This window comes from Numida meleagris, chromosome 3, assembly GCF_002078875.1.
Source record: "Numida meleagris isolate 19003 breed g44 Domestic line chromosome 3, NumMel1.0, whole genome shotgun sequence".
Lineage (NCBI taxonomy): Eukaryota > Metazoa > Chordata > Aves > Galliformes > Numididae > Numida > Numida meleagris.
In genome coordinates, this window is record NC_034411.1 from 8,624,708 (window position 1) to 8,647,005 (window position 22,298).

Here is a 22,298-nt window from a genome sequence, read left to right on the forward strand (position 1 = left end):
GGAGTCCCTTATAGCTTTGTCTGAGCAGTGCGGGCTGCCTGAATGGGATTGTATGTGTCTATGGGATCCCTATGGAGACCTTCTCTGCTGGCAACACCGATCAATTATTTCTGTGAGAAAGAATCATGTGAGGCAGCGGGAACAGTGGCAGTGGTTTCTGAAGGGAAGAAAAGGCTGAGGATCCTTCATGGAGGAAGCTGGCAAAAATGTCTGCAGCTCAGGAAATGTCCCAGAGAGGGGGAAAAGGAAAGGTCTGGAAAGTAATGGGGTGTATGATCTACTTTGGTGCCCAGATTGCAATTAAAGAACTATGGGCATCCCGCCTGAAGCCTACACAATCCCTTGTGTTCCACACACAACATTTCTATTAGCAGAACTCCATGTGGAATTAGCAATTTTTGCAGCATAATCATATTGTTGAGTCATACTTAATTTATGAACCACTATACACACAAGGTAATTTTCTCATATTGACGCTGAGCTGATTATATCCCATTTTGTATTTATGCATTTGATATCTCCCTCTGCAGTACGGTGCTTCACACTTATCATTAGTGAACTTCACCTTGTTAATCTGAGACCATCTCTTCAATTTATCATTTTGTGTTACGATTCTGCCTGCCAGACTGAGAAGAGTTCACAAGTGTACTCTGTATTTATCCTCCAAATCACTAATAACAATATTGACGAACATCAGACCTGAAGATCTCTGCACATCTGCTCAGAATGCTCTCTTGACATTTACTTCCAGCGTGACATTAAGTCATTTGCAAAAACTCCTTGAGAGTTTTTTCATCTATTTGTATATACACTCATAATTATAATTTTGTATAAACTGTATTTTGCTAGCTTATATGTAGGAACACAGGTTACTAGCACCAAAAATTATGTTAAACATATTGTCTAGCGTTTCTTCCAGTCATCAGTATTTAGAGTACAGAACTGAAGGAGAATAAGCTACTAAATTTATGTTGAGAGCCCAGGGGGGAAAAACACCCTGCACTTCTGTGTTTGACTTGGTGTGCAGTTTCAGCACAACAGAAATATTTGCTGATGATGTAGATGTTCCTTAATATAGCACACAGGACAGAAATGATGCAAACACTTACTAAGCCTAAGAGAGAATTTCTATGCTTCTGGTAAAAAGTAAAAAAAAAAAAAAAAAAAAAAAAAATTAATAAGCATAACTGTGTCAGTTTTACTGCTAGCACATAATTAGTTCAGAAGAAGAGGATTTCAGAATGTCCACAGCGTAACTGCTTCTCACTATTTAGAAAATCTGCTTCTGACTCAGAAGCTTCAGTTCATGTTAAATTTTTATGTGTAAGAACGTCTTCAAGGTCTATATTCCCAGAGTGGGAGCAGGAGGATGTTCCTTCCCAGATCCGGATTTTGTAGTTTGCAGAGGAAAAGCATTCACCTTAAGAGAAAAAAAAAAAAAATAAATGCACATGCTTATGAGAGGGCTTGGCTTTTCACTGCCTGGGATTGCTCACATGTGATGCCTGTTTCAGGCCCGAGCTGCAAGGTTTCAGGATGCCATCAGTCCAAAACGCAGCATCCACATACGGGCCCACCCAGACAGGTGCTTGGGAAGAACCATGAAAGTGTTGCCTGTAGACCTGGGATGGAAACAAAGGAATTAGGCAACAACATTTTCCCATGAAAGCCTGCATCAAGGGAATGCAGTCAAGGAGGCAATCTTGAGAGATGGAGCCATCAAAGGCACAAGGGATGAGGAGGCAGGAGGGACCTCTAGGCCCAGCCCCGCTGCTTTTAGGGACCCCTGTCCTCCTGAGTTCCTACTGCTTTTTCTGCCTAAGCAACGTAGAGGTAAATGGCATTTTGTAGGTGGATGAATCACAACATGATGACCCAACATCATGTCCCATGAAATCCATGATGGAAATGAAGGATGAATCACACCACCGCCAATTCAGCTCCCACAGTCAGCCACTGTAGGTGTTTATTGTGTCTGTACCGGGCTTCAGAGAGTAAATCACACACCAAAGCCAGGCTGGGAGATTTTCCAGTTAACAGCAGTTTGGACAGCGCTGTTCAGATGCCCCAAGTCACAACCTCTGCTTTTCTCGGGCGGAGGTTTGGCTGTGCCCTGCCCCCAGCTGCCCGCTAGTCCCTGAGGCCTAGCAGCCTCAGCGAGGCGCGGCAGTGACCCAGCTCCTCCTGCCCTTCCCGCTAGGTGGCCCTGCGAGCCCGGCCAACAGCCGGGGCTGCTCGCCCTGCACAGCGCAGGCACAGCGCGGCGCTGACGGCAGCCCAGCAAACAGGTCGGAAACAACGTCTTTTAAAGCAAAAATAAGAATAAAATTCTTCCCTTCTTTTTTTTTTTTTTTTTTCTTCTTTCCCCAAGCTTCCTTTTTGAAGCAGCTCCAAATTCACAACGCCCAGGACTGTGTTGATGGTTGGACTGGGTGATCTCAGTGGCCTTTTCCAGCCTTAATGGTTCTATGATTCTACGATTCTAAACGCAAAAGGCAGCTAGCTCTCTGTTTTGCCATGTAGTGGGAAGGATTTGGCCCAAAGGCCAAATAGGGGTAGGTGGAAGCAGGCATCTATAGCCTCAGGCTGGATTAGACATTACAGGCTTGTTCAGTGGCTGTCTCTGGAAAGTAGAGATCTTGTTGCGTGGCCCCGAGCTGCTCAGGTAATCCGTGGAGTGCTTCCAGAGGTCAGCAGAGGAGGGAAGGAAAGAGGAGACACTAAAGGAAGCGCATGCAGATGTGGTGGTTTCTGTGGGCCCATGAAGAAGGAGGGGAAGCGGGAGGTAAAAACTGGAAGATGTGCTGGGATTATGCATGTATTTATTATTTATTTAAAATGTTGTGTCTCTTCGTAGTACTGAATATAGGGAGGGAGGAAAAAAAAGCCTGCTTCCTGTGTGAGCTGGAGAAATCCACTCTACATTTCTGTATTTCTCTTTCCTGGTGTGTCGAATAAGGGCACCAGCATTTCCCAGTCTCTAGCTGACGCTCTCTTACAAACAGCCTGAGATCTTCAGGAAGAAGGGAAAATAGGCAGCAGAACTGAGGTTTCTGAAGCCATCGTATATGGAGATTTCTGCATCAGAAGTCTCTTCTCATGAAGGTTCTGTGTTTTGGAGCCATCAGCAGAGCTTGGGGCCTGTTGTGTCATGCACTGTACAAACACACAGGGAAAGAAAATCCCTGCTGCAAAGGACATTTTATCTAAATAGACATGACAGAGAAAAACTAAGGGAGGAATTAGAAATGGGTTGACTAGCTCAGGGTTACACCACTCGGTGCCAAAGCCAGAGGCAGCAGTTGGTATCCTGATTTCTAGCCCAGCAATCTGCTTTTTCTCATGGCCAACCACCTTTTGCTGCTCTAATGCTTACAGGGTGTTAATGGCACTACAGATAATTATATATTACTTGGTATTTTTAACTAGTGTGAGCTTTATACATAAGCACACACACCACTGAACTCAGTCACCCCAGCTCCCAGCCTATGCAGGGTTTGGAGGGCATTAAATAGTGCCTGTAAGGTGACCTCCAGAGCAGAAATGTGACACAAGGAAAGGGAAGGGAGGAGGGTCCAACTCTTGTGAAATCTAGCTGTGGAAACACCTTCACATCTTGCAACACCAAGTCAAAAACTCTTTGTCTTAAGGATTTAAGAACAGACATAGGAAGAACTGTATTTATCTCATGTTAATCACCTAGGCAACTGGGAAAGCAGAAATGAGCTTCTCTTTCTAGTGTGTTGTATAATCTGCAAGTTTATTCAAATGCCTGTTTTGACATATCAGAAGTACTTCTGGTTCTGCTAAAAATGTGCATTTTTAAGAACAAAAAAAGGTACCAATAAAGCAATCAGATTTGGTTTGTATCTTTTCCTTCAATGCAGGCATTGTATGCCTGCATGCCCAGATACTTATCTGATGTCCTACAATCTGCATTAGAAGTAGAGCCATGTTTAATTTCTCCTTTAGAGGTTCCCACATCTGTAGAGTTCTGGTTGCAACAGCCAGGATTTGATAGAGCCACAGCCAAGGAACAGGCTGGGAATTGTCCCTTCCTTCCCCAGTCAGCAGGGAACAGTTAAAAGCCTCTTCCTCAGGCCTGAAAGGTGTTACTAAGGATATATCCCAAAACTGAAATAACACTATGCACATGCAGACCTGAAGCTTGTGTTGTAACTGTGTAACACAGCTTTTAGTGAGCTAAAAGTAATCCAGCCTGCTGTAGGATCTTGCAGGATTCAAGCCTCCACTGGTATCTTGTCTTGGCCAAGGAGACAGGAAGGCTGTGTCTCTTAGCAAGGGACAACAGCAAGGTCATACTTCTCCAGGGGCTTCAGTCAAATCCAGAGTTATTTCTGTAAACAAGAGAAATGCTAGTGTTAGTATCTGCTACGTTGCACAAGGATATAAAAAGACATGGGTTAAAAATCCTCTGCTGAAACTCATCTATTGTCAGAAAATTAGACCTTTAAAATACCAAACAATTCACAGACAGCTCCTACAATCCTAAAAAAGAAAAGGTTAATTTTCATTTATTTGTTCCTCTTCTCATCCAGACTGCTTTGCTTCTGATAGATTTTAATTGTTTTTCACAGACCTCTTTATTTCCTAAATGGAAAAAAAAAACCTTCATCCTAGATGATGGAGAAGAACAACTTTTTTTTTCCCCCTTTGGTGGTGTCTTTATTTACACAGTTTCAAAACCTATTTTTCTTGAAAAGAAATGTTTATGAGGTTTGGCTCTCCTCCCTGTATTTCCTAGGCAGAGTTGCTGGTGCTTTGGTCTGCCTGCCTGAGCCCAACATGAATTCCAAACTGTTAGTATTACTTTACTGAGCAGAGCAGATTTTCTGACTTCTCTAATTCATATATAGCTATGCCAAGGTGCTGTGAAACTGTGATATTCCATTTTTGCCATACTTACAAAAACTTTCCCCCAACTTCGTAAACTTATAAATAATTATACAAAAGGCACAAAGCTTCAGAGTAACCAAAGCCAAGTTTATGAGGCCCAGTAACTGAGGGAATGAGGAATTTTTCCGTTCACTTCGATGAGCTTTTGTTTAAACACTATGAAGTTGGATTCATCCATACATATTGAATGAATGGAAAAATTACAAATATGGGCAATATGATACCATTCATGGAAACTACTGAAGAAGGTAGGGAATAGGAAAGGTGTACGGTCAGAATTGCTACCAATCCTTTTTGCAAAATATCAAAACCCGAAAAAAAGGACAAGATGGTTTCCTGAAGAAACAACAGGGTAAACCTGTAAACCGTTTTAAAGAGGATGAATGGAAAGTGATGCTTGTGGCCAGGGCTCCCAAGGCAGATGAGAAGAGAAAGCACAACCTGAAAAGCGCAGCACTGTTGGTTGTGCAGAGCATCAGAACCTGGCTAAGTATAAGTGGACTAACAGTAAACCCTCATAGATCCAACATGTAGGATGCAATCTTTTTTTCCAAATTCATGCTGTGGTAAAGGGAAAGAAGTGAAGGCCTGGAAAATTCAGAAAGTGAAAGGAAGCAATGGTATTATTTCTTAAATCTGTAATTAACAAAAGGTAGAGCTGTAATATACTATCCACTAAGATGGAATTAAAAAACACAGTAACACTGAATCATCGGGGTTGGAAAAGACCTTCAAGATCATCAAGTCCAACCATCAACCTCTCCCACTGAGTTCATCGCTAAACCATGTCCCCCAGTGCCACTTCCACACACCTCTTTAATACCTCCAGGCGCAGAACTGCACCACTTCCCTGGGCAGCCCATTCCAATGTTTGACCACTCTTTCAGTGAAGAAATTCTTCCTAATGACCAATCTAAAGAATTTCCTCATGTTTTATCACTTGTCACCTGGGAAAAGAGACCGACACCCACCTCTCTGAAACCTCCTTTCAGATAGTCATCACGGGCGGTGATCTCATCTCATCTTCCCCAGACTAAACAACCCTGATTCCCTCAGCTGCTCTTTATAAGTCTTGAAACACTAAAGGCTAAATCTTTATTATTTTCAATAATTAGAATTAATAAATGAAATTCCTAATCATGCTGCATCTGCTTTTAAATTGTAACAAGAATAATGACACACAACAAAGCCAAGCAATTATCAACACATCATGGCTCTAGGAAGTACTGGCATCCAATAATTTGCTTGTGGAACCATTTGTTAACATTTTAAAGTAGGTAAAAAAGAATACCACTTATTCATTGAAAAAGATGAGCTTCCAGGAGCCTGGACCACTGGGAAGGAAGTTGGGTGTGCAGTCCAACTATCTTCTACAAATAGACTTGCTCAGCTTGGGCCCAGAAATTATGAACAAGTGGGCAGCCTTAGATGTGCAAAGAAAGTCGGTGACGTTGGCCGACAGAACTATGTAAGGTGGTAGAATGAAGAAGAGAGACTTTTGTAATAAAAGGATGGAATTTTGCAAGGAGAAATGTTCTGAGGCATTTGTGAATTAACTGTGCCAGGGGATCTCTCAGGCTTTGTAGGGAAAAAGAAGCCAATCTGCAGGTTACAAATGGGTGTAACATGAGACAGAAGCCATGCGCTGTCGTTTTCACTTCCCCTGCAAAAGACATTCTCCCTTAAGTCCTGACCAAGGAATGCGCTGTAAATCATAGAGGAGGCAGGATGCAGAAATTCAGTAATTTCCATTAATTGACACTAGACTAAAACCATAATTGATTAAACAAACAACAACAAAAAAAAGTGGTTTGGGGCAGTCTATTAGGTTCTGCTTTGCTGTTTACCATTCACACAAGTTCATTACAGAGTACAAGTTAGTAAGATGTCCATCTGCCTATTAATAATTGATTTAATTTAACACATGAAGTGTGTGTAATCTGTTTCCTTGTTCCTCTGTTAAATATAACGCATGAATCACTGGTAACCAGCAAAGAAGCTGATTGACCACATGATGCTAACTCTTTTCCTAACTCTAGCTGCTGACTTGCATTTAAGAGAGCTAAATGTCTGCTAAATACTTTGTGGTTATAACAAGGATGTTGCTGGAAAGGGAGACAATCAGTCAGTGGAGTAAGATAACATTTACTTGGGGATAAGAGTTTATAAATTTGCCTTCATCTTTTTCCAGTATTCCCAAGTCAGCCTAATGTTAGATACTAAACTAATTATCGTCAGACATAGGCCTCACTGTTCTTGGCCCAATGTCTTGTCTCTCACAGACCTGAGGAAAAGTTTAAATTACAAACAGAAGGTGCTCTTATTCCCCATATATTGCTACAGGTATTAGTACCATCTATCTACCTCATAATCACAAAAGATTTCCTACTTCCAGTACTCTTTAAAGGTGAGGAACTGACATTGTTCCTATTTTACTAATAGAGAAATTCGGCACACGGAGTGTGCAGAGAATCTGACTTTGCAAGGGCTTTTAATTTTACTATTTCAGGCATTTCTGTTAGTGATCATATGTGTTTTTCCCCAATGCCAAGATTTGCACTCAGTGAGTGTCACTTCCTTTGTTAGCTCCAAATGTGCAAAGGTTGAGAGCATGTTTTCACTAGTGAAAAATCTTTCAAGGACTTTTATAAATCATTCAAACTTCTGGTTTAAAATGAGTTCCCTAAAATGTTTCCTTTCACACACTTCTTAGTGCCAAATACAACCCATCTGGAATCATTATTAATACTGTTTAATTCCAAGCACTATTGCAAGTGCTGTTTTTTTAAAGAACGAATTGATTCAGTGTTTTATAACCATAATTGGAATAGCGCGTTAAGACTCAACAGCTCATTTTTTTATTCCGGGAAATGGCAAGCAACACATCTTGTACTCAATCAGTTACATTAGCAGTGCAATGCTGAAAAATCTTGTATCATGTAGCCATCACCCAAATTTAATTTTTCTTATTCAGTTATTTTCCATACACTCAGATGTTGAAGTATTTTTGGAGGTTTTAAGAAAGCGTAGCGAACAGTTCGGAAGTCTATCCTACGCACACTTCATTGGGCACATCACACAACTGGAAGAATAGATTCCCTGCCACTGAAGTTCCCAAGCAAAATGCCCAGTACACTTCTCCATATATAAATTTACATCAAAAAGTTTAATTCCTGGTTCACTATCAGAAATACCATGAAATTCAGTTCGCAAGAAGCCTTTCAAAAACAAAACAAAATGGCAAAGCTTGGGAACAATGAGCGTTTTTGTGTCAACCTGTTTACCTAGTTTATTACTGCATTAAACATTGCCCTTAAATTTCTGAATTATCTCTGGGATTCTGCATACACATTTAAATGAAGGGAACTGTGAAATCTTGTTGCCATTAACATAAATGGTACAATCCCATTGACTCAAATCCAGAGAGGTCTTCACTCAGATCAGCTTGGAATTTTTCACACACTTCTCCATGTTGAAGTGATGTTGGAGAAACTTACGTTGCAAATTTGGCTCTGTTGAGGAAGGTCATATCTCTTCATTGTCTTCATTGTCTTTACTTTTAGATGTCAACGGGAATTTTTGAGAGAGTGGTGAGGTGCTGGCACTGCTGCCCAGAGAGTGGGTGCCCCATCCCTAGAGGTGTTCAAGAGCAGGTTGGATGGGGCGCCAGGCAGCCTGGGCTGGTGCCTGATCTAGCGGTTTACAGCCCTGCCACAGTGGAAGGGGGTGGAACTAAATTATCTTTGAGGTCCCTTCCAACCGAAGCCATTCTGTGATTCTATGATTAGTACCTCCATGGGATTGCACAGCCTAGTCAGTGCAACGAGGCCAGTGAAGGGCAGAGGTTCCTCTTCAGAGCGAGGCCCTCCAGTGTACTGACTGTTAACTCAATTTTGTGTCATCAGTGAATGTGCTGGAAGTCCATCTCATTCCATTGCTCAGGTTTAATGAATTGCTCAGGTTTTCTGAAGGGTCATCAGACCCAGCAGTGGCCCTTGAGGGACACCACTAGTAACTAGCCACTAGTTCAGCTTTGGCCTGCTGCATGCTATTCCTTGCACCTGGTGGTCCAGCCAATTTTCCATCAACCTTTCCATCCTGCTGTTCAGTCTTTCTCTTTCAAGCTCAGCTCCGAGGATACTTCAGGAGACTGTGTCAAAAGCCTTGTTAAAGTCCAGAAAAATGACATCCACTGTTCCATGTTTCCTGCTGAGACCACTGCTGTCCACTGGAACTGCCCACTTCACCAGCAAGTGCCCAGCTTCACTGCTCACTGGCATCATTGTGCATATTGTTGGCTGCAGTGTTTGTCACAGAGACCACGTGAAAGGATCCTAATTAAATTGGTGTTCTGGTATAGCTAATATAGCTATGAGAACTCGATTGAATACCAGTGCCAAAAGACAACTGCAAAATAAAAAATGTTTGACAACATTGGTGCAAAGTCACCAAATCCATAAGAGAAGAGTTTAATGTATTAGTAGTAAGCTTCCCTGGAATATTCCTGTAATTGTTACCGCTCTTCAGGCACAAAGAAATTTTCTGGATTTGGATCACTGTGTTAGTTAGTCTGACAAGTCCAAAATAAAGTAAATTTTCACACATCAATCATTAGCATATTTGTCTAAGAAACAGCGTGCAGAATTAATGCAAAATCAACATCTTATTCAAGTAAATACATATTCATAATTATTCTATGTGAAATACTGCTTTCTGGTTTTATTCACTGAATACTAACTACATTCCTAACAAATATACCGAAATAATAGTTCCTCTGTTACTATGGAGAGGGAAAGGAGAAAGTACTGTGCTTAAAGACCAATTATGAAATCTTTGGAGTAAGAACAGATACTGTGATTCCCTTGTATGCTATATATATATATATATATATATAGTATATATATAAGCTCAAGATTTTACATTCAAGTTTGTGGAGAGAGAAATGGAAAATGCTCATGAGCTGGTCTGGAGACAAACTGAAGAGTCATTTTATGGGAGGGACATTTTCCATCAGCCTGAAATACAGAAAGGGAAAGTACCATTCTCAGCTGAAGTGAAACAAACATGAGAGCAGCTTTGGCATTAGCAAACATGCTACCTCTTAAACTGATTCTAGCTCACTGGACACAATCATCACTATCATAGCCAATCCCTTCCACATCTCCTGCAGCTAGCAGTGCCAAGCAAAGATATATATCCTCAAAGGAATCAGAATGCATCTGTGTGCACATACACACCTGCAGACACACAGCCATTTGACTCCTAATCTACATAATGTGATTTTCTTGCATCAAGCAGAATACAGTTGCATCACAAGGAACTAGCATTAAATGCTTTATTACCACGGCTGTAGAAGTAGACTGCGAGTCACATGGATCAGAGAGCCAGTAAGGTGAAGAACGCTCCCTGCAATATGGAGCCTGCAGAGGCACTGCCAAGCAGTAAGTGCAGTGCTGCCAAGTGTCACTGCAGCAAGGCGCAGACATTCAGCGCTCTATTCAATAAGGGCCAGGTTATGCTGCATTTCCCAGTATAGCTTAAAATAACATTTTACACTTTACCACCTTTTTGCAAAGAATTGCTAAGCACTTTGCACAAATTAATGGCATTCAGGTTCCAAGCACCCTTTGTGGTAGTTTTCCATATGGCAGAGGGTTTTTTTCTTCCCAAGTAGCACATTGCTCTCATTATTATGCAGTAGACTTTTGTTTCTGTATACTCGGCCTGGGTCCTTACAAGAAAGTGATTATATTTGCCTAAATGGAGATTCTGGTGACAAGATAATTTACAACGCTCTGTTGCATAATCATGAAGCCAAGGTCAGGGAAACCTTTGACGTAGTGTAGTCAGGGAAGCTGTAAATAAAGCACACACCATGAAAGGGTTCGGTCTCGGTGAGAACAGGAGGACAAGAAAGAACAGACAAAAAAGAACCTCCCCCACTCCCTCTTTGTCTCCGCAGATACTGCAGTTGGCTAATTAAAGAAGGAGGTGGAACTATGAATCCAATCTCACTTGTTCTCAACTTTACCATAATTTCCACATTTGAGAAGCCAGCGAAATGACACAACGCTACTACAATTTCCCATTCATCAGCACAAAGCAGAAGACCAGGAATTGGGCTAAAATAATTAAGAGGCAGGATCAGGTACCTTGTGCATACATCTGTATGTATGTAGGCATGTAGGCCACGAGCATTGACTGGAGGCAGCAGCAGCAGAAAAGGGGGAGATGAGCACCACCAGTGTTTCTATTTCAGTATATCAATACTCACAGATGTACTCACAGCATACTTAGTAGAGAGGAAATAACGCCTGAGAAAACGGTGCTCAAATTATGCTATAAAATCAGCATTGGCATTGTTTCACATGCACTGCTATTACTTTGGATCCGAGCAATAACAGCAGAGCTTTTCAGAAAGCATTGGACCTACTTCGGTACTTTGCCTTTCCAGGCAGGCTGGGTTTGTGAGCAGGGTGGCTGCCCATGGATGCTGCCCCAGAAGAACAGACTCGGCTGCTCCAGGGCCTCCTTCCAAAGCCACACTAGTCAGGCACATGGGTACCTGTGGTCACCAGAACTGCTCTTCTGTATCTGTTCGGATGAGATCGCAGAGAGAAGGAAGATGTACTGGATAGGTAGGCCCAGGAGAAATGGTTGAGTCAAATAAGTAGCTCTGTGTGAGTTTCTGCTAAAGATTCCCCAGCGTTACCACTAGTCAGCCTAAACATACAATTACTTGCTCATTTTCCAGGAAAAACCTTAACTATGTAGCATGTAGCTCTGCTAAAAAGAGTATAGAGAATAAATAACAAGCCAAATCCTCAAATCCTCAAGCCAGTGTAAACCAACAGTATTTTCTTGCCTCTGCTGGAACACCCGCTCTTACTTCAGCTAAGGAGCTAATGTGCAGTATGTTAATATGCATTTATGTTAATATTTAAATGTTGAAGAGCTAGGTAGATTGTGCAACTAGCACATCAGACGACATGTAACCTCAAAAACCTTAAAGGATCTACCTGGAAATAACCATTCAGAGTGACTACCTGGCACGTGTAACCTCTTTGGAAAAGCCTTCCCACCCAAAGCACCTCCTTGTGATCAATCTTTCAGAAACATAATGCACATTTCTATTTTAAAAAGCAGAATTTTAAAGGAGAGAATACGTTAATGAACAGAAGAAAATATGAACAATTAGCAGCTTCAAGCACAGCAAGAGACAGGGAAAGAAAACATCAATAGACTGTCCAGGTCCCTCCAGACCAGAGCTGCAGTCCCTCTCTCCAACACTGCCTCCTGCTAGAGACTGGATCCATCCCGAGGGTACAGAGTCAGTGCCAATCACTCTAGAGTGTTACTGAGATGCATGGCACCATAGCAGAACTCAAATCAGTGTTTTTTTCTGCACATTGAGGTGCACTAGGAGGCAAAGGTTGAGGTGAAAAGTGGGCTAGCTGCCTGGTAACGACAAGGTCTTGCATCACACAAGCTTAAAAAATAGCCCTGATTAAAAAATGTATGCATTATTTTCTTTCACACAGTCTGATCTTGCACTGCTATGCAACTTGAAATATGAGTATATATGAGCACTGAAATCTGGCAGAATTTACAATCCTTTCACAAAGACTTGTCATTCCTTTACCAGATAACTCTCTGTAAGACATGATGAAGGGGGAGTTGGAACACATCATATTAGAATGAATACAAATGTAATTATCATGCTCTTCCACAACACTTTCACTCTAAAAAATCTGTTAAGTAACCCTGAATCAAACAGGCTGATCAGTCAGGAATAAAGGAATCAAGCAAGCTGATCAGTCAGGAATAAGGCAGTTGAATTGGTAAATCTTCCTGGCTCTCACTTCTGAAAAACAAGGTTCTCTAATACTTATGTTAAACATTAGCTTACTCTGTGAGGAACCTTCAGAAATCAATAGGGATTGCGTTACATGACTAAGACAGGCAGAATTATAGACTAAAATTGGCCCTCACATGGGTATTTCTCTGTTTTCTTTTTTACTGTATCTTTCCACATTGTTCATCCCCTACGTCTGCAACCAAGAAAACACAGAACCTTCCCTCTTACAGAAGCTATTTGAATGGTTTCTCTTTCTCTTTAATCTAAAAACTGTCAATATTTCTTGTTAAAGGAAGGTAATGTTTGACAAAACTTGGCAGATTGGAGTGTTATTTCTAAACCTGGACAGAGACCAGTCTTTTCGACAAAATGGAAGCTGCAATTTGTGGCTTTTAAATATGAAGTGGTTTATTTCTTTTTGAACAAGAAGCGTAGACAAAATCACTAGAGAAAGAATTAAGAAAAGCAATCTGGGTTTAAACAAACAGAGATAAAAGCTTGAAGCATTTCTTTTTAAGAAAGAGTGTGGGGGAAGAAGGGAAAGAAACGAGGGGACATATTTTCCATTTGCAGTTCCTTTCCTCAAGCTTTCCCAGAAGCAGAACAGACTGTATCTTGTTAGAGGAACCGAAAGCCTAAAGATACTGGTAAAGAGAAGAATCAGTGTGATATAAAACAGAGGTGGGAAAGAAAAAATCCTCCAGCCTTTTATTTTGAGGCAGCTCAATGTTAAATCACATTTTGCTGCACAGGGAAACCTTGTCCCTTGAGAGCTACAGCTCAGGTTTCTATGTCTTCCCTGTGGTCTTGCCTCTTAGGTGGGACTCCAAAAATATCACTGCCAGGTGTCAGGCACAGCTGGATCCTCACTTCAGCCCAGCCAGAAAGACATTTTGCTGAGAAAGCAGTGGTGAGGACAGGGAGGCTGGAGGCAGTGGGGACAGTTCCCCTCTAGCCTCACAGGGAAGCAGCTCAGCCTTCAGCCTTGAGGGCCAGCTCAGTGCACCAAAGTACAGGCAGCTTAGGTTAGGCAATTATAATGCGATGGAAAGTGCAGCAAGGTCCCAGGCTACAGCAAGTGTGGATTTGCTTAAATGCAATAGCCGTGGGCACAAAGGTATGCACCTGAGCTCCCCTGGATTGGCCCTGCCTTCCTACCCGGTGCTCAATCAGTGGTTCAAGCTGTGACTTAGCATTTCTGCTACAGCAACCCACAGAGACAGCAATTTTCTGATTTCTCCTGATGAATGAGTTATCGTGCTACAGATGTTATTGTGGCAGAAACTGTATTTTTAATCAAAAATATTATTTTAATGGAAAATTAAGGAACAGGTTACTGAAAAGGAAGCAGTCCAAGAAAAAAATTTCAAACCACTGGGATTTCAGTAATGAAATCACACAGAAATCATCCTAGTATTAGTGTGCAGGCACCACAGAACGGTTTGGATTAGTGAGGACCTAAAAGACCATCTAGTTCCAATCCCCTCCATGAGCAGGGACATCTCTCGCTAGATCAAGCTGCCCAAAGCCCCATCCAACTTGACCTTGCTGGTTTCCTGCCTCCCTTCGTTAATTTCTCACATGTGTGGATGGAGAGCTCCTGCACACTGCAAAAAGCATCCTGAAGGAGGACAAACCAGACAGCAGTGCTCTGTTTCTGAATGAGTGTGATTCACTCTGCCTGCTGGTTTCCATGGGAAAGAAAAATGTGAGCACAGGCTGGAGGGAATTGCAGCAAGGTCAGGCAGGTGACAAGGGAAGCAGGTCTATGGGCACCTACCTGATAGCAGAAACAGAGCTAGCACGTCAGGAGTGTCTTATTCTTTCTGCAGATACAGATGAAAAGATTTATTGCTTAGTGTAGTGTTACCTCTTATTTTGGAATTTGTTTTATCTCCAAGCTGTTACTTCATTTCATGTTCCTTTCAAGCTCCTCTTCTGTGCAGAACATTTTAGAAGGAAATGCCACTGGATTACACAGCTGCTGTCTGCCTGGGCTTTAAATATGCCAATTTGCATCAGTCTGTAGGCAGCACTGAGAACAGGCTGGCAGTGACTGCAGCCTTCCTGTGTTACTAGTGGCATCTTACTTTCAAATGCAAAACAACTGAAGGGAAAAGGTGTAGCAGAACTACAGAGAGACAGTTCTGAGGTACTAAAAATATTCCTTCTTCCAAGAAAACCATGTGAAACACAATACCCTTGGGGGAAGCCCTACAGAATGTCAGCATGAAGCTATAATAACCGATGGAAGAAAAATGAAGTTCCTGAAATAAAAAAAAGCCCCCATTTGTGGAACTAATTGGGCTGGGAATTAAAATTATTGAGAACAAATCTGTTAGTAAGTACACTGAAAACTTTTTAAAGATAAATGGAAACAGGTACTAAGAGAAAGCTAAGTGCTATCCTTGCTTTGCAGACTCAAATAATTTGGATGAGAATCCAGGTGCAGAAATGCTAGCCAAAAGCAAAGCCCTAAAGCTCTGCAGTTAAAATTTCTGTTAACAGAAGCAGGCAAACCATGGGAAGCATCACAACGTAGCATCACTACAAAATCTTCTAATGTTGTGTTTGTAGAGTGCAAGTAGGTTTTTATCTCCTACAGAGACCCGCTGTATCTCTTTTCCATCTTCAGGTTATGCAAGGTCTTTGTGCCTCAGCAGACTGAGAAGAGAAGGCAATGTGAACAGCCTGAAAATTGGCTGTCTGCTCTAGCTCTTGTTAAATCGATTCTGGTATAAGAGTTATCACTTGGGAACCAGACAGAGATGTTGGGCTAGGATTGCTACATGAGGGAACCACCTTGCACATTGGCTGCAAATCCTCATTTTGGGGCTGGTATATGTGTACAGATGAAGGGATTCAAATTTAGAATACCCTCAGACTTCTTTTAATTCCAAAAGGAAAGCATAAATACCTACTCATGATGGATGGAGCACACAGATGTTAGAAGACAAGGCAACAACACTTTAATTTACTGCCATTTGCCCTTCTTTGTATGTGAGACTTTTAAAGGGTATAGTACTGAGAAAATGCTGTACTGCAGAATCATGGAATCACAGAATTGCAGAGGTTAGAAGGGACCTCTGGAGATCATCAGCTCCAACCCCCTGCAAAAGCAGTTCCCTACAGCAGATCGCACAGGTAGGTGTTCAGACAGGTCTTGAATATCTCCATAGAAGGAGATTCCACAGCCTCTCTGGGCAGTTCCAGTGGTCTGTCACCCTCAGAGTAATGTACTCAGTGCTTCCTTAGAGAAAGGAACTTAAGTTTTAAGGGATGTGCTTTGTTGAATGAAGTTAGTAAAGCATAATCTTATTTAGTAACCACCATTCTATAGGCGCTAAACTTTGCTGAATGATAATTAATGTTATTTCAAGACATTTCTAAGTATTGGTTTCAACAGCTTCATGATTGCAGTATTGACTACTCAGGAGTGCCTCACTCCTCGAAATTACTTGATTTGTTTCATTTGGCACATTTGAGGAGCTCAGGGTTCAGTATCAAAATGTGACCCCATAGTGAAGCACTTAGAAGACCTTAACTACTAAAATTGACATCCCTGTTTTCAAACAGATGTGTGAGATGAACAGCAGACTCTGGAGTTAGTGCTTAGAAACTTAAAGATCATATAGAATTATTTATAGAAACTAACTTAGACAGCTGCAGCTATGATTATCTTGTGGGATTCATTAAGGCCATGTTTGACATTTAAATAAGTTCTTGTTTCTGGTGGCAAGAAAGAAAGACAGTGTGTACTTTAAAGAAATTACAGGATTTAGAAATGAAGATAAAAGCTTCAGAACTATCTTATACTTACTTTCTGCTCCGTCTGCCCTCTTATAAACTGGAAATATAACAAGAGATGGTGGCCTCTGAGGTATTGCACAGAAAGAAACGAGAAAGATAATTGGGGAAGCACCAAACTATATACCTGAAAGAAGAGGATTAAGAGAGAAATGAGAATATTATATTGCTTCTGAGTCCAGGACTACCAATCGTTAGTCAGACATTATAGAGTCCAAGCTCATCTTTATTTCATGTGCAGTATAAAGCAAATGACTAGATAGGGCCTTTTTTTTTTTTTTTCTTTTTCCCACAGACCTGTGCAGCCTATCAAAAAGGCAGGATACATTTACAGTACTTCTACGCAAATAGCATACAATGCCCCCAAATTATCCAATGAACAATGGAACTTCCTATAGATTTTATACAGGTTTTGATTTTGCCCTTTTTCCTCCCTGACTCCTCTCAGTCTTCCAATGATAGCCTGTACCATCAGCTAGACATTCCCACTACAGCTTTAGAGGAGCCAAAAACGTACATGCATTTTGCTCCTCATTTATCTTTCAGCAACACTCAAACATGAGAACTTCATGCATCTTGAGCAAATGCTTGCAAGCGTTAAAGATGCCGTTAGTCATTTGGGTTTATGCCTGTTTGACTTCCATTTGTTCATGAATATCTACTAGCCATATAGAAGAGTATTTCTTTGAACCTGCAGGTAGTAGGAAATAATGCTCAAATACTATCACATTATAAAGCATATAAAATATGAGCAAATTAGTCTAAAACATTGACAAGGATGTATTGGGAAATGATCCTTTTAGTTGAAAATTGGTTTTTCCCTTAGTGCGGGAAGGATTGGGATTTTTTGTTCTCTTGGTACCTTATAAATCCTGAGTTTTTCCCTAAACAAAAAGATACATATCAGTGTAAGTGGGTGAAAAATATAAAACCTGGCAGATTGAAGAATTATGAAAAATGTTCTGCTTTTTATCAGCTTATTTTGTGGATTTTATATCTGGTTTGTCTAGGATGGATGGATGGATGTCTAGGAAATACATATATTTATAAATGCAAATAATCAGAAAAAACAGCACATTGAAATGTATCTTCACCTGTTGTACGTTGGCACATTCTTCTTAGAAATAGGCTCTTAAATTCAGACTGGTTTTTAAGGAGTTGATTTAGAACTGTAAAAACAATTTTGATGTTCAGAAGTTCTGAAGCTACATACATTGAAGACTGAGATGCTCAAAGACTGTAGTATATGGCCTGGCTGGTAACTTATATATCAATGTGAAACCAGTAGAATTCTCCTTGTTTGTTTCAGTTTATACAGACCGTATTGCCTAGCATCTTGCTTTGAAATTTAGCTGGAAATCAGAACAAATTTCAAATGGTTTAGAATTATATCCAAACTTTTATACCCAAGTGCCTACATTCTCTCAAACACTCCTTCCTAAAGAAAAAAAAAAAGAGACTGAGTTTTAAGCTAGTTAAAAACTTTAGAACAGATTCCAATTGGTCTGATTTTCTTTCAGTAGAATTGATCTGTAATTCATAATTTCTGACATATCTCCCTAGATAAGCAATGTCACATCCCTGTTGCAACATTGCACCTGCAGGACTGAATATATACAGCCCTTAAGATATACAGGGATGTTCAGCCTGTGGCCCTAAGTTATAATTTAGCTATATGTTCCTATTTGATTTACCAAAGGCTGCTCTCCTGGATATCTGATCAACCTTGCTCACTGGAAATAGTTCTTAGCACATGTATTAGGAAAAAAAAAGTGAAAGTACAGGAAACTGGATGGAAAAAGATCAGAGAAAAATGCAAACTAACTGTTCTGTACTAGCTGATCTCAGAGATTTCTCTTATCTTGCATTTTGTCACTGTATACCTCTTAAATGCTTAACCTACTACAAAATTATCATTTCTTTGGTTTGTGAGAAATAATGCAAAGTAAATGACCGTATTTTGTGAAGGAGAATAAACTACAGACTTAAAAATTTGCAAGCCATATTGACTCCATGTTCCTTTTGGAGATACCATAATGGATTTCAGAGAGACATTTCCAGAGGACACAAAGCACTGACTGATATACTGAAAAGCTACCAAATAAATCTAAGCAGTTCCATTTTGGAGGGGAAATTTTCTTCTTTTTCTTAAAGGCAGAAATTTTTAAGTACAGTGAATTTGAAAATGCAAGCAAAGACAAAATTGAAGGACAGCCTGGATCTCTAATTCAAGACATCCAGACTGGCTACATTGTAGTAGGTACTCATGTAAAACAGCAAAAAACATTGAAGAAAGAGAAACGTGCATAAAGCTAAACGCTAGTCATAAACATTAGTCTATTTCCAAGTTTTGGTAATTAAACTACAGCAACACCAGAGAAGAATACAAATCTATCACCAATCTCAAGAACACGAAGAGGGCCAGCCCAGTTCCCAGATAATTACCAGACCATACAATTATCCCTTGTGCCTGAATGAGATGAAGCAAGAGCAGTATAAAAAACCCTGAAGGATGTCAAGACATTTGCCCCTTAGTATTGCAGAAAGCAGCATAGGCAAAAAGACCAGCGAAACAACCAGGAATTGAGATTCCTGGGGAAAAAAAGGCTGGTATGGGTAAGTTTCTCTGTGATCCTTCTGATGCCATGTGCTTGCAAAAATAGAGACATTTTGAATCCCTAGGACAAAACCCCTTGATTTCATGCCAATCTGCTCTAACAACACTGTTTTGAAACCAGTGAGGTTATGTAGGGTAAGGGCAGAAACTGGATGCCTGTTCAGGGAGAAGCTTATAGTTCCCCAGAGGATAACAGGCAGTAACACAAATGGAGAATCTGCTCTTTAAACTTGACATTAATAATGCCAAGCTATTCTCCTTTCCACACTATTATGACTAGTTGCTTTTGTTATTTGTAGTCACAATTACTGGTAGTACATTAGGGCCTGGAGATCTTGACTGTCATCAGTCTCAATGTGTGCTGTGCAAACACCTCATAAGATGGTGTGTGTGGCCTATCCACCCCCAGAGTTCAGCTCCAAAAAGACAAAGCAACCAAATGGAAGGAGGAGACCAGAGAAACAGGAAGGGAATCATCCAAAGGTCACAACTCCACGTCAGGAAGGAAAGCAAAATGAGGCAAGCAGCTAGGCCAATGCATTGTGACTTTCCCAACAAAACTTGCACAAGAATCCCAAGCAGATCTTGTACCTATGCTTTCATTTTGTGATGCAGATCACAGAATCATAGAATGGTTTGGGTTGAAAGAGATCTTAGAGATCATTTAGTTCCAACCCCATGCCACGGGCAAGGTCACATCCCTCTAGACCAGGTTGCTCACAGCCCCATCCAGCCTGGCCTTGAATGCCTCCAGGATGGGGGCATTCACAACCTTGCTGGGCAACCTGTTCCAGTGTCTCACCACTCTCACAGTAAAGAGAATTTCTTTCTAATATCTAGTCTAAATCTACCTGCTTCCAGTTTAAAGCCATCTCCCTTCATCCTGTAGCTACGTGCCCTTACAAAAAAAATCCCTCCCCAGCTTTCCTGTAGGCCCCTTTCAGGTACTGGAAGGCCGCTATAAGGTTCCACTGGAGCCTTCTCCTTTCCAGGCTGAAGAGCCCCAGCTCTCCCAGCCTGTCCCCATAAGGGATGTTCACTGGTCTAATACATACGGCAAGTTACCTGAACAACATGATGGAGTAAATTTTTAGACTGGGACCTGGTAAAACTACTTGAGCTTGGTTCTCTCCTGTTATATCTAATTATTTGACATGAGCAAACAGCTGTTGGCTCCTCCAGCTCCAGCTGAAGGCCACAAATGCCTAGTGAGAAACACAAGAGCACACTGGATACAAGGAACTCCATCCTGAACATCAGCCTTTCATCTGAAGGGATCACAAGGCACTTTCAACAGCAGTTCACAAGATCTATTCAGCTGCAGATCTGATAACTGAGCCTTGATAACTGGCACATGGTCACTGTAAGATGGTGAAGTGGGACTTTGAGCAAGAATCTGAATACAAATCCTACCAGGGGTGCTACCAGGGGTTACAAACTTTGTAATAGCAAATCAGGGAAGAATAAGCAGGTGTTGCATTTTTGGGTTTTTTTTTTTTAAGAGCATTTCAACTGTTATGGCATACCAAATACATGCAAATACACCTGAACACCCTGGGACAAGTTAAAATACACGTACTTCACGGAATGTAAACGATACAAGATCGTTAACCTGAAGCAACTGAAGAAGTCACACAATTTTAAGAGGAATTCATTCTTTTTTCTTTTTCCTAATTCAAGTCATCAGAATTCTTAATAGCAGATACTGGAATTTTTTTTCCTGTAAGTGGTATTTTAACATTACTAAGTTATTGTCAAAGAAGGAAGCTTAGTGAAAACACTATCACAGTGTTAAATAAGAACAGCAACAGAGACAAATGCCAGTGCTAGTGATGCAAAAAAAAAACCCAAGCCATTTCCTAAACTGCATAACAAAAGCCTTTGAATTGTTAACAAGTTAAGTCACAAATTGTAGGTTTCAGTATTAAATATAATACACCACCAGAAACTTTCTCACAAAAAAAAAATAGAACCAGCCTTAACTTGGTTTGGCTTCCACTGTGCATCCCTGAGAGAGGAAATCCTTCTCATGCAGGTGGAAAATAACTGTAAGCTATGCCCTGTGGTGAGTGTGCAAGAGGCTGAGACAGGGTAAAAGGAGTGAGCAGAAAGGATCTGACCCGAAACACAACAACAGACTTAAAAGGCACCGATAAATGAAGTCATTCCAAGATTAGGGTCTCAATGAAAAAATAACAAAGACATTCTTTGGTATGTGGCTGAAGATAGATTCCATATGAATACACTTAAAAGGGGTTATTGATATTTTTCATTCTCAACCCTCTCTGAATAATTACAGCATATTAAAAAGAAATAAAAGGCATTTTTAAAAACTTCCTGAAATTTAGATGTAGAAGCTACGCAATTGATGTTTTCACTTTTCAAACCAAAAAGATTTTGATGTTGCAATTCCTTCACACTTTTTCCCTTCCATCTGTCTGATCTTGTCCTCGCTTCTCGTAAAAATACTACAAGTGAGGAAAAAGAAAACAACTTTGCCTGAAAACTGAACTGACTTACAGTCAGATAATTCAAATGTTCCAGAAGCCTTGGGGAAAATTTTAAGAAAGCATGGAGAAACATTTACTGTTTTCAGACTCTCCTTAGTACTCAATGAATCTTTAAGTCTCTCTTATTGGGACATATCTAAGATTCTCAACCCTGTAAAGGACTGCTGTGGATAGCATTTGTTTCCCTTTCCCGTAAAACATACAAAAACCAACAACAAAACCCCCAAAACCTTACAGAACGAATCTGAAACATCACTTTGAAAAGACAAAATAAAAGTAAGAAGTGAAGACTTGGTGTGGATTTCCTCAGGTTGCCTAACATCTGTTAATAGTACAATGTATACAAATACATATAATAATTCAGCTAACGGTAGAAGTACACATGGGAAAAAAAGCTATTATTGTGTTGATACATTAGACATTAAGGCTTTCTATCTTAATAGAGCTGGAAGAGTTAAACTGCTTGTAAGTACAGGCTTAGCACCACCAAGTTGTTACAGAGCACATTAATCTGTGTGCAGAGATGGTCATAAATGGCACACAGGCAATCTCTCATTTCTGGCACCTCAGTCAAAAAAATAATACTCAA

At 40.7% G+C, this 22,298-nt stretch overlaps 2 long non-coding RNA genes across 2 annotated transcripts in view; both read right to left on the reverse strand.

The window, feature by feature from the left end:
• Nucleotides 1,310-22,298, reverse strand: part of LOC110396256 — a 33,577-nt gene continuing 12,588 nt past the window's right edge. The window contains exons 3-4 of the long non-coding RNA XR_002436880.1: nucleotides 1,497-4,358; nucleotides 1,310-1,420 (exon numbers count right to left, since the gene is read on the reverse strand). This is a non-coding gene — a long non-coding RNA (uncharacterized LOC110396256). The remainder of the gene's footprint in view (nucleotides 1,421-1,496; nucleotides 4,359-22,298) is intronic.
• LOC110396258 lies at nucleotides 7,753-10,667 on the reverse strand. Its single transcript, XR_002436883.1, has 2 exons — nucleotides 9,838-10,667; nucleotides 7,753-9,324 (listed from the first exon to the last, which is right to left on the reverse strand). It is a non-coding gene; the product is annotated as an uncharacterized LOC110396258 (long non-coding RNA).